The sequence below is a fragment of the Cebus imitator genome, unplaced genomic scaffold (genome assembly GCF_001604975.1).
Source record: "Cebus imitator isolate Cc_AM_T3 unplaced genomic scaffold, Cebus_imitator-1.0 Scaffold255, whole genome shotgun sequence".
In the NCBI taxonomy this organism is placed as follows: Eukaryota; Metazoa; Chordata; class Mammalia; order Primates; family Cebidae; genus Cebus; species Cebus imitator.
Window position 1 is genome coordinate 1,361,234 of NW_016107570.1, and position 8,761 is coordinate 1,369,994.

Genomic DNA, 8,761 nt, shown 5'->3' on the forward strand with positions numbered 1-8,761 from the left:
TTGCAGAAAATAGACATGACAAGGTCCCTAAGTACTAGGTTTGCATCTAAACAGAGATAGAAGACTTGGCCTCAATAATAAAGTTCACCCATGTCCCTTGAAGTATGGCTGAGCATTTCTATCTTTTTCAACCCAAACTCGGAAAGTTTGGAAGTTTGTGAATACTGAATAAAAGGCAACTAGGCAAACTCATGAGTTTGTCTCTAGACATGACGGTAAAAATGTGGGTATTCTCATGCATCACAGCCCCTTATCATAAATGGCAACAGCTTATATAGACACTTTGTGGGATGTAGTAACATCGACAAAAATAGAACTTACATTTCTAGCCTTAAAACAATAAAAAGTAACGGATCTTTTATACCACAGAATCAACTGTCAGCAAATCACAAGCTGAATTATGTGATAACACACTGATTATTTGGTAAGTGTGCTGTTTTTATTCACTCTAACCAAGTACAAAGATCTTGTTCAAATTCCCATCTCAATGTGATAAGTGGACTCAGCAAATAATTAAACATAGAACAAACAAAAAACTTCATAAATCTCTTTAAGAAGCAACATTTCATCTTGTTCCCAAAATGATCTGCCCACCTCAGCCTCCCAAAGTGCTGGGATTACAGGTGTGAGCCACTGCACTCGGCCACCATTGGGATTTTGATAAGGATTGTATTGAATCTTTGGGTAGTATGGACATCTTAACAGTATTAAGTCTTCCCATCCATAAACACAATATGTCTTTATATTTGTTTGCATCTTCTTTAATTTCTTTAATTAACGTTTTGTTAGTTTTCAGTCTTCCACCTTCTTGGTTATGTTTATCCCTAAATATTGTATTTTTTGATGCAAGTGTTGATAAAATTTTTTCTTAATTTCACTTTCAGACAGTTCTTTATTAGTTTACAGATAGAAAAGTGAGTTTAACACATTGATTTCATATTCTGCAACTTTACTGAATTTGCTTGTTTCAACAGATCTCTCTAGATTCTTTAAGAGGGTTGTCTACATATGAGATCATGTAATCTGCCAAGAGAGATAGTTTTACTTTCTTCTTTCTGATTTGGATCTTTTGTTTCTTTTTCTTGATTAACTCCTTTTATTAGGACTTCCTTTACTGTGTTGAACAGAAGTGGTAAAAATGGTTGTCCTTGCCTTGTTTGTTTCAGACCTCATAGGAAAAGCTTTCAGCTTTTCATTATCGAGTATACTGTTAGCTGTGGACTTGTTGAATATGGCCTTTGTAGGTAAATTCTTTCTATATCTACTGTGTTTGAGAGTTTTTGTTGTGAAAAGGTATTGAATTTTGTCAAATATTTTTTCCGCATCAGTTGAGATGATCATGTTATTTTTAATCCTTCCATTAATGTGATGTATTACATTAATTGCTTTGAGCATGATGAACTATCTTTGCATTCCAGGCATAAATCTCACTTGATCATTGCATATCATCCTTTTAATATGCTGCTGAATTTAATTTTCTAGTGTTTTGTTGAGGATTTTTGCTTCTATATTCATCAGCAATATTTATCAGTAATTTTCTTTCTTTGAGTGTCTTTTTCTTGCTTTGGTATTAAGGTAACACTGGCATTGTAAAATGAATTTGGAAGTGTTCCCTCTTCTTCAGTTTTTTGTAAGAGTTTAAGAAGTACTGGTGTTAATTCTTCTTTAAATGTTTGGTAAAATTTACCAATGAACCATCTGATTCTGGGTTTACTTTGTTGAGAGGTTTTTTATTACTGATTTCAATCTCATTTGTTATTGGTCTATTAAGGTTTTCTATTTCTTCCTGATTCAGTCTTTGGAGGTTGTATATTTCTAGGAATTTATCTATTTCTTCTAGGTTATCCAGTTTGTTGGTATATAATTATTCATAATAGTCCCTTATGATCCATTTTATTTCTGTAGCATCAGTTGTACCATCTCTTTCATTTGTGATTTTATTTATTTGAGTTTTCTCTCTTATTTTCTTAGTCTTGGCAATAATTTCTTAGATATGACATCAAAATCACAAATGACAAAAGCAAAACTATACAAGTGGGACTATATCAAACTAAAATGCATCATGGAAGCAAAGAAAACATAATACAGTGAAAAGATGATCCATGGAATAGGAGAAAATATGTGTAAACCATACATCTGATAAGAGTTTGATATCCAAAATATATTAGTAACTCAACTCAATACCAAGAAAACACATAACCCTATTAAAATATTGACAAAGGATCTGAATAGACATTTCTTAAAAGAAGATATGCAAATGGCTAACAAGCATTTGCATGTTAAAAAATGTTGAACATCACTAATCATCAGGGAAATGCAAATCGAAACCACAACAGCACCTCACATCTATTAGAATAGTTGCTATCAAAAAGACAAAAGAAACCAAGTGTTCGCAAGGATGTAAAGAAAAGAGAACACTTGCACACTGTTGTTAAAAAAATTAGGACAGTCATTATGGAAAACTGTATGAAGCTTCCTCAAAAAATTAAAAATAGAATTACCATATGATCTAAAATTTTCACTTCTGGGCATATATCCAAAGGAAATGAAATCTGTATGTTGAAGAGATATTTGCATTCCATGTTCACTGCAGCATTATTCACAATAGCCAAGATATAGTATCAAACTACATGTTCATTGACAGAAAAATGGATAAAGAAAATGGAGTGGTTGTGTGTATATTATTCAGCCTTTAAAAATAAGTTAATCCTGCTATATGCAACATGTTTGAACCTAGAGGACATAATGCTAAGTGAAATAAGCTAGTTATAGGAAAAAAAAATATGGCTGATTCCACTTCATAAGAAATTAAAATAGTTAAACTCATAGAAACAGGGTAAAATGGTAGTTGCCAGGGTCTGAGGAGGGGGAAATGAGGTATCGCTGTTCAGTAAGTATAAAGTTTCAGTTATGTAAGATGAATAAGTCCTAGAGATTGTCAATACATATTGTGTCTGTACTTAACAATACTGTATTGTCTATTTAAATTATTTTGAGATTGTAGATCTCATTTAAATGTTCTTACCATAATAAAAAGTAAATAAAAGCATTACAGCAGGTCAAAAATAACACTAAAATTTATTTCAATAATAAATTCTAGTAAAATGTATTTGGCATTTTAATAAGTGAAACAATACTTTTTTTTCAAAAAGACAATGCTTCCCATGGCATCATGAGATCAAACATGAGATCATATCAGGAGATATTCTGGGGTTGCATTTATATGTATCACATGGTGAGCTCAATACCAGGGTTTGGTAAGTTAATTGAAATGCATCAAAAATTTTATTAACTTATTGAAGAATAATATGTATATAAAAATTGCACATATCATAAATGTAAACCTCAATACATTTTTATAGAGTACACCAGATAACCAGCACCCAGATCAAAAATCAGCATATTATTATCATCCCAGAAGTCTCCTATGTGCCTTCTTCTAGGCAGTAGCTCTCCTACTCCATAAGGGTAACAACTATTCTGATTTCTAACACCAAAACAATACTTTTGCCTGTTTTTGCACTTCGTTTAAATGGAATCATATAGTATGCATTCTTTTGTGCCTGGAAACTTTATGTTGAGAGATTAATTAACCTTTTCAAATGTAGTTGCAACTACATACTATCCATTCATTATCATAGCTTATTAGTATTACAGTTGCATTCTTAGATTCTTGTGAATATATTATAATTTATTAATTGGTTCTTTCTTTGATGGGCAATTGGGTACTTTCCAGCTTTTGTCTGTTACAAGTAGTATTACCATGAAACATTCTGGTACAGTCTTTTATGAAAAGTTGAATGCAATTCTGTTTGAGATATATCTAAAAGTAGAACTGCTGGGTCATAGGTTATATATTTGCTCAGCTTTAGTAGATACTGCCAAACAGTTTTTCAAGCCAATTACCAATACACAGTATCACAGGAAGTGATTCAGGGTTCTGGTTGCTCCACATTCTTGCCAACACTAGGTATTGTCTATTTTTTTTTTTTTTATTTTAGCAATTCTTGTGATATGTACTAGTATTGAATTATGGGTTTGGTTTTCCTCAGTGATTAGACTGAGCCCCTTTTTTACATGTTTATTGACCATCTGGATATCTTCTTTTGTGAAGAACCTGTTTAAGTCTTTTGCTCATTTTCCTGATAGGATGTGTGTCTCATGCTTATTGATTTGTACTAGTTCTTCATATATTCTGCACTCAAGTGTGGAGTGAGTTTTGTATTCTTAAATCATTCATATGAGATGATATGGCTCCATTACATGAATGTATTAACAACAAAATGTAAGTATTTGAAATTCACTTGACAGATATTTATCAAGCATCCACTATATATGCCAGACACTGTACTAGGCTTTGTGGAAATGAGTTATAAGCCTTGACTTAATAAATAAATTACAGGATAGTAACTGCAGAGATTCAGGTAGAATAAATTTTCACATTTCCTCTATCTCAACACACAAGCTTATATAATTTCAGAGGCCTTTGAGTTCTAAAGCTCTAAAAACCAGCCCAAGAATTAAGGTGTGTTCTTGAACCTAGTCCAATCGTTCATACAGCTTTTAATTAAATGAATCAAATTACTGGAAAGCTTTGTTATTAGATGTTGTGCTTTGGCTTGCTGCCCTAGTATTCTGGATGTTTCACAGTCTCTTATCAATGACAAGGTAATAAAAGAATGAGGACCTTGTGTGGTCTAACCAGTCAGTTTAGGTACCAGGGTTGCAGAAGCAAAGCCAGAAGTGGAAATGTGTCTAAAAACCCAAGGGCAGAAGTACGCTCCTCAGAGATACAAGGAAAGAGGCCAGGAAGAGCTTTCTGTCTGGAACCTGCGCTAGCCACAGGATAGAACCACAGTAATTGTTGCTACTACCACTTTCTCTGGCCCCTGCTGCCTTCTAAGCCCAGGTAGCTCAGGCCTCACTACCCAGTTTGTTTATCCTGTTTAAATGTCCTTTATTAGTCTCTGCTCAAGCTCACTCAGTGCCCAATTTTCACTAGTACTAAAGAAAGAGAAAATATATCTGGTTGTTAAATCCAAGTGACTCATATCTTTTTTTGACTCATCTTTGAGAGCTTCCCCTAGACTAAGCTTTCCTCCAGAAGTCCCAGTTACAAGCTAACATGAAACTTTACTCATAAATTCTTCAGGTACATATATATTCCTAGATAATAAAAACAATACTAAACTACATTCATTTCTTCATATAAAGCCATACTCTATCATATAAAACATATCACTTCTGGGTTATCACTAGTATAATACAAAATCAGTTAAAATATTTAAAGCATTCTTTTTTCATTATAAAAGTATCATTCTGAAACACTTGAAAAACAAAAGTATAGAGAGGTATAAAACAAAATCACCCATAGTCTAACCTGCTCTAGTTTCTGTTCATATTTTGGCACTATTTCGACTGTTTTTTCTATGTATGCTTTTAAGATGTAATTTATTCCAATGTTTCTGCTGTTTTTCAAATTAAATTTATGTCATTAGCATTTTTTTCATGTTTAAAAAGCTCTTAGTAAACCTAGCTAATGATGTTTATATAATATACCATGAAAGAGAGGTGTCATAATTTAACTATGCTCCTACCTTTGGAATTTAGAATTTTTTAAATTTCTTTTACTACAATAAATACTACTGAAGCAAAGACTTTTGTGCAGCCAAAGCTATTTTTAAATTATGGATTGATTTACTAAATGTATTAATAGAATTAAAATGTAGTATAGAAACATTTTTAAAGACACCATATTTACAAAATACTTTCCAACAAAGTGTTTCTTAATTTTATAAGAATGTCTGTTTTGCATTGGGTAATGCTCATGAAGGTGAAGCAAATCTTTCTGAATATGTTTAAAGCATTGTTGATAGACAAAAATGCTAATTGCTTTTACCTATTTTTATTTCCTTTGGTTTTTAGCAAAGCATATTATTTTAAATTATCTATTAGCCACATGAATTTTCTTATTTCACTTATACATCAATTCATTCAAATATTTATTGAACAACTACTAAGTATCACACAGTGTTCTAGGTATTAGCAAATTATCAGTGAACAAAGCAGGGAAATTCCCTGTACTTATGAAGCTAGAGGGAAGATGCAGTCTATAAACAAACTACTGTGAAATGTGTCAGGTGGTAAGTTCTACAAAAAGAAAATAAAGTAGGTAAAGATTTAGAGAATGAAAAGGATGCTATTTTAGACAAACGTCAAGGAAGACCTCTCCCTAATCAAATATCACTTAAGGAGAAATATTTGTAAATATTCTGTTTATTTCCTCCTCCAATTCATTTAAAGGAGTCTGTTCTTTTAAAATTGTAATCCAAAAAAGATAGCCAACATTTACAGTATTCGGATCTAACAAAAACTAACTTATTAAACTTCCTAGGTTTCATTTTCTGTCTTCTCAAATAGTATAATTATTTTAACTAATGGTGGTCCAAACCTACACAGTTAGCTTTTCCCTATAAATACTAATGTGATATTTAAATACAAAGAGAAAAATGAACCATTATTTCTTTTCTTTTCTTTTTTCTTTCTTTCTCTCTCTCTCTTACTCTTTTTCGCTCCCCTTCATCACTTTCTTTCCTCTAGTATGGATGGTAAGCTTGTGCTGGAATATCCTATATCCTATTTCCCATGGGAAAAAATGGTGCTAATTAATAGTACCAAATTCATAAGGTTATTGTGAGGATTGCATGAGTTAATTGCATGCTTAGCTTGGTACCTAATACATACTAAGTACAGTCATGTGTCACTTAACAATTAAAATATGTTCTAAGATATCCATCATAGTGATTATGTTGTTGTGTCAACCTCACAGAGTACACCTACACGAACTTAGATGGTGTAGCCTAATACACACCCACCTAACTATATCAGATAGCCTGTTGCTCCTAGGCTATAAACCTGAACACTATGTTACTGTACCAAATACTGTAGGCAAGCATAACACTATGGTAAGTATTTGTGTATCTAAACATATTAAAAAATAGAAAATATTCAGTAAAAATGTGGTAAAACATAAAAAACAATATACCTACAGAAAACGCTTACCATGAATGGAGGCTACAAGACTGGAAGTTGCTCTGGGTGAGTGAATGAGCGGTGAGCGTGCCTGGCCATTACTGTCCACTAATGTAGACTTTATAAACACTGTGCACTTAAGCTACGCTAAATTTATTTTTTTAATTCTTTATTCAATAATAACCTTATTTGACTTTAACATGTTTACTTTATAAATGTGTTAATTTTTTAAGCTTTTTGACTTTTTGTAATAACCCTCAGCTTAAGACACAAACACATTTTACAACTCTAGAATATTGTCTTTCTTTATATCCTTATTCTATCAGTTTTTTTCTAGCTTTTAACTTTTTAAACTTTTCTATTAAAAACTAAAACAAAAACACACACATTAGCCTAGGCCTACACAGAATCAAAATCATCAACATCACTGTCTTCTACATCCACATCCTCTCCCACTGGGAGGTCTTTGGAGGCAAGAATACACATGGAGCTGTCGTCTTTTATTATAACAATGCCTTCTTCTGAAACACCTCCTGAAGGAACTCATTCCTTAGGCTGTTTTACAGTTAACTTTTTTTTTTGTAAGTAGGAGTACACTCTAAAACAATGATTAAAAAGTATAGTATAGCAAATACATAAATCAGTAACATATTTATTAAGTACTTTTCAGTAACACTTATTATATAATCATTAATAATTGTCATTAAGTATTGTGTACTATACATAACTGTTTGTGCTATCCTTTTATACCATCAGCAGTGCAGGAGGTTTGTTTATGCCAGCATCACCACAAACACGAGAAATATGTTATGCTACAACTTTCTGATGGTTATGATATCACTAGGCAATAGGAATTTTTTGACTCCACTGTAATCCTATGAGACCACGATGGTATGCCATCCCTCACTAACCAAAGGGTTACATGGTGAATGACTGTACTAAATAAAACTTTCAATATTTTCACTATTAACATAATCATCACCATATAATATTCAATCGTGCAAAGCTGCCCAGACTTGATTCTCACCTTCCTCTTGCATTGATTTCTTGCAAATCAAGAAATGAGATGTCAGGAGAATTTGATTATGATTTTGGCTGCCATTTAAAATTATAGCTGTGTATATATCCAGTCTACTTCCAAATTTCTTTGTGTAAATGAGCATCATTTGAAAAGTTCAAGATTTACAGTTGACTCTTAAACAACATGAGCTTGAACTGCACAGGCCCACGTGTATGCAGATTTTCTTCAGCCTCTGCCACCCCTAAGACAGCAAAACTGACCTGACCTCTTCTTCCTAGTTCTCAGCCTATTCAATGTGAAGATGAAGAGGATGAAGGCCTTTATGATGATCCACTTCCACTTAATGAAGAATAAATATGTATTTTCTCTTTCTTATGATTTTCTTAATAACATTTTCTTTTTTCTAGCTTACTTTATTATAAGAATACAATATATAACACATATAATATAAAAACTATGTTTTAATTGACTTTGGTCAACAGTAGGCTATTAGTAGTTAACTTTGGGAGAAGTCAAATATTATAGATTTTCAACTGCACAGGGGTTGGTACCACTAACTTCCATGTTGTTCAGGGGTCAATTCTATATTGAATTTAGTCTTTCCCTATTTTGTAGTCCTCTGATAAGCCATGCAAACTTGCTGGGAATCCAGAATTAATCAAATATAGAGCTCTGTGTGTTGCAGGAACTTTTATTTTATTTTATTTT

General features: G+C 32.4%; 1 protein-coding gene across 2 annotated transcripts in view; it reads right to left on the minus strand.

Annotated features, from left to right (window-relative positions):
* Positions 1–8,761, minus strand: part of PDE4D (phosphodiesterase 4D) — a 1,550,946-nt gene that overhangs the window by 1,190,350 nt on the left and 351,835 nt on the right. The window lies entirely within an intron of this gene.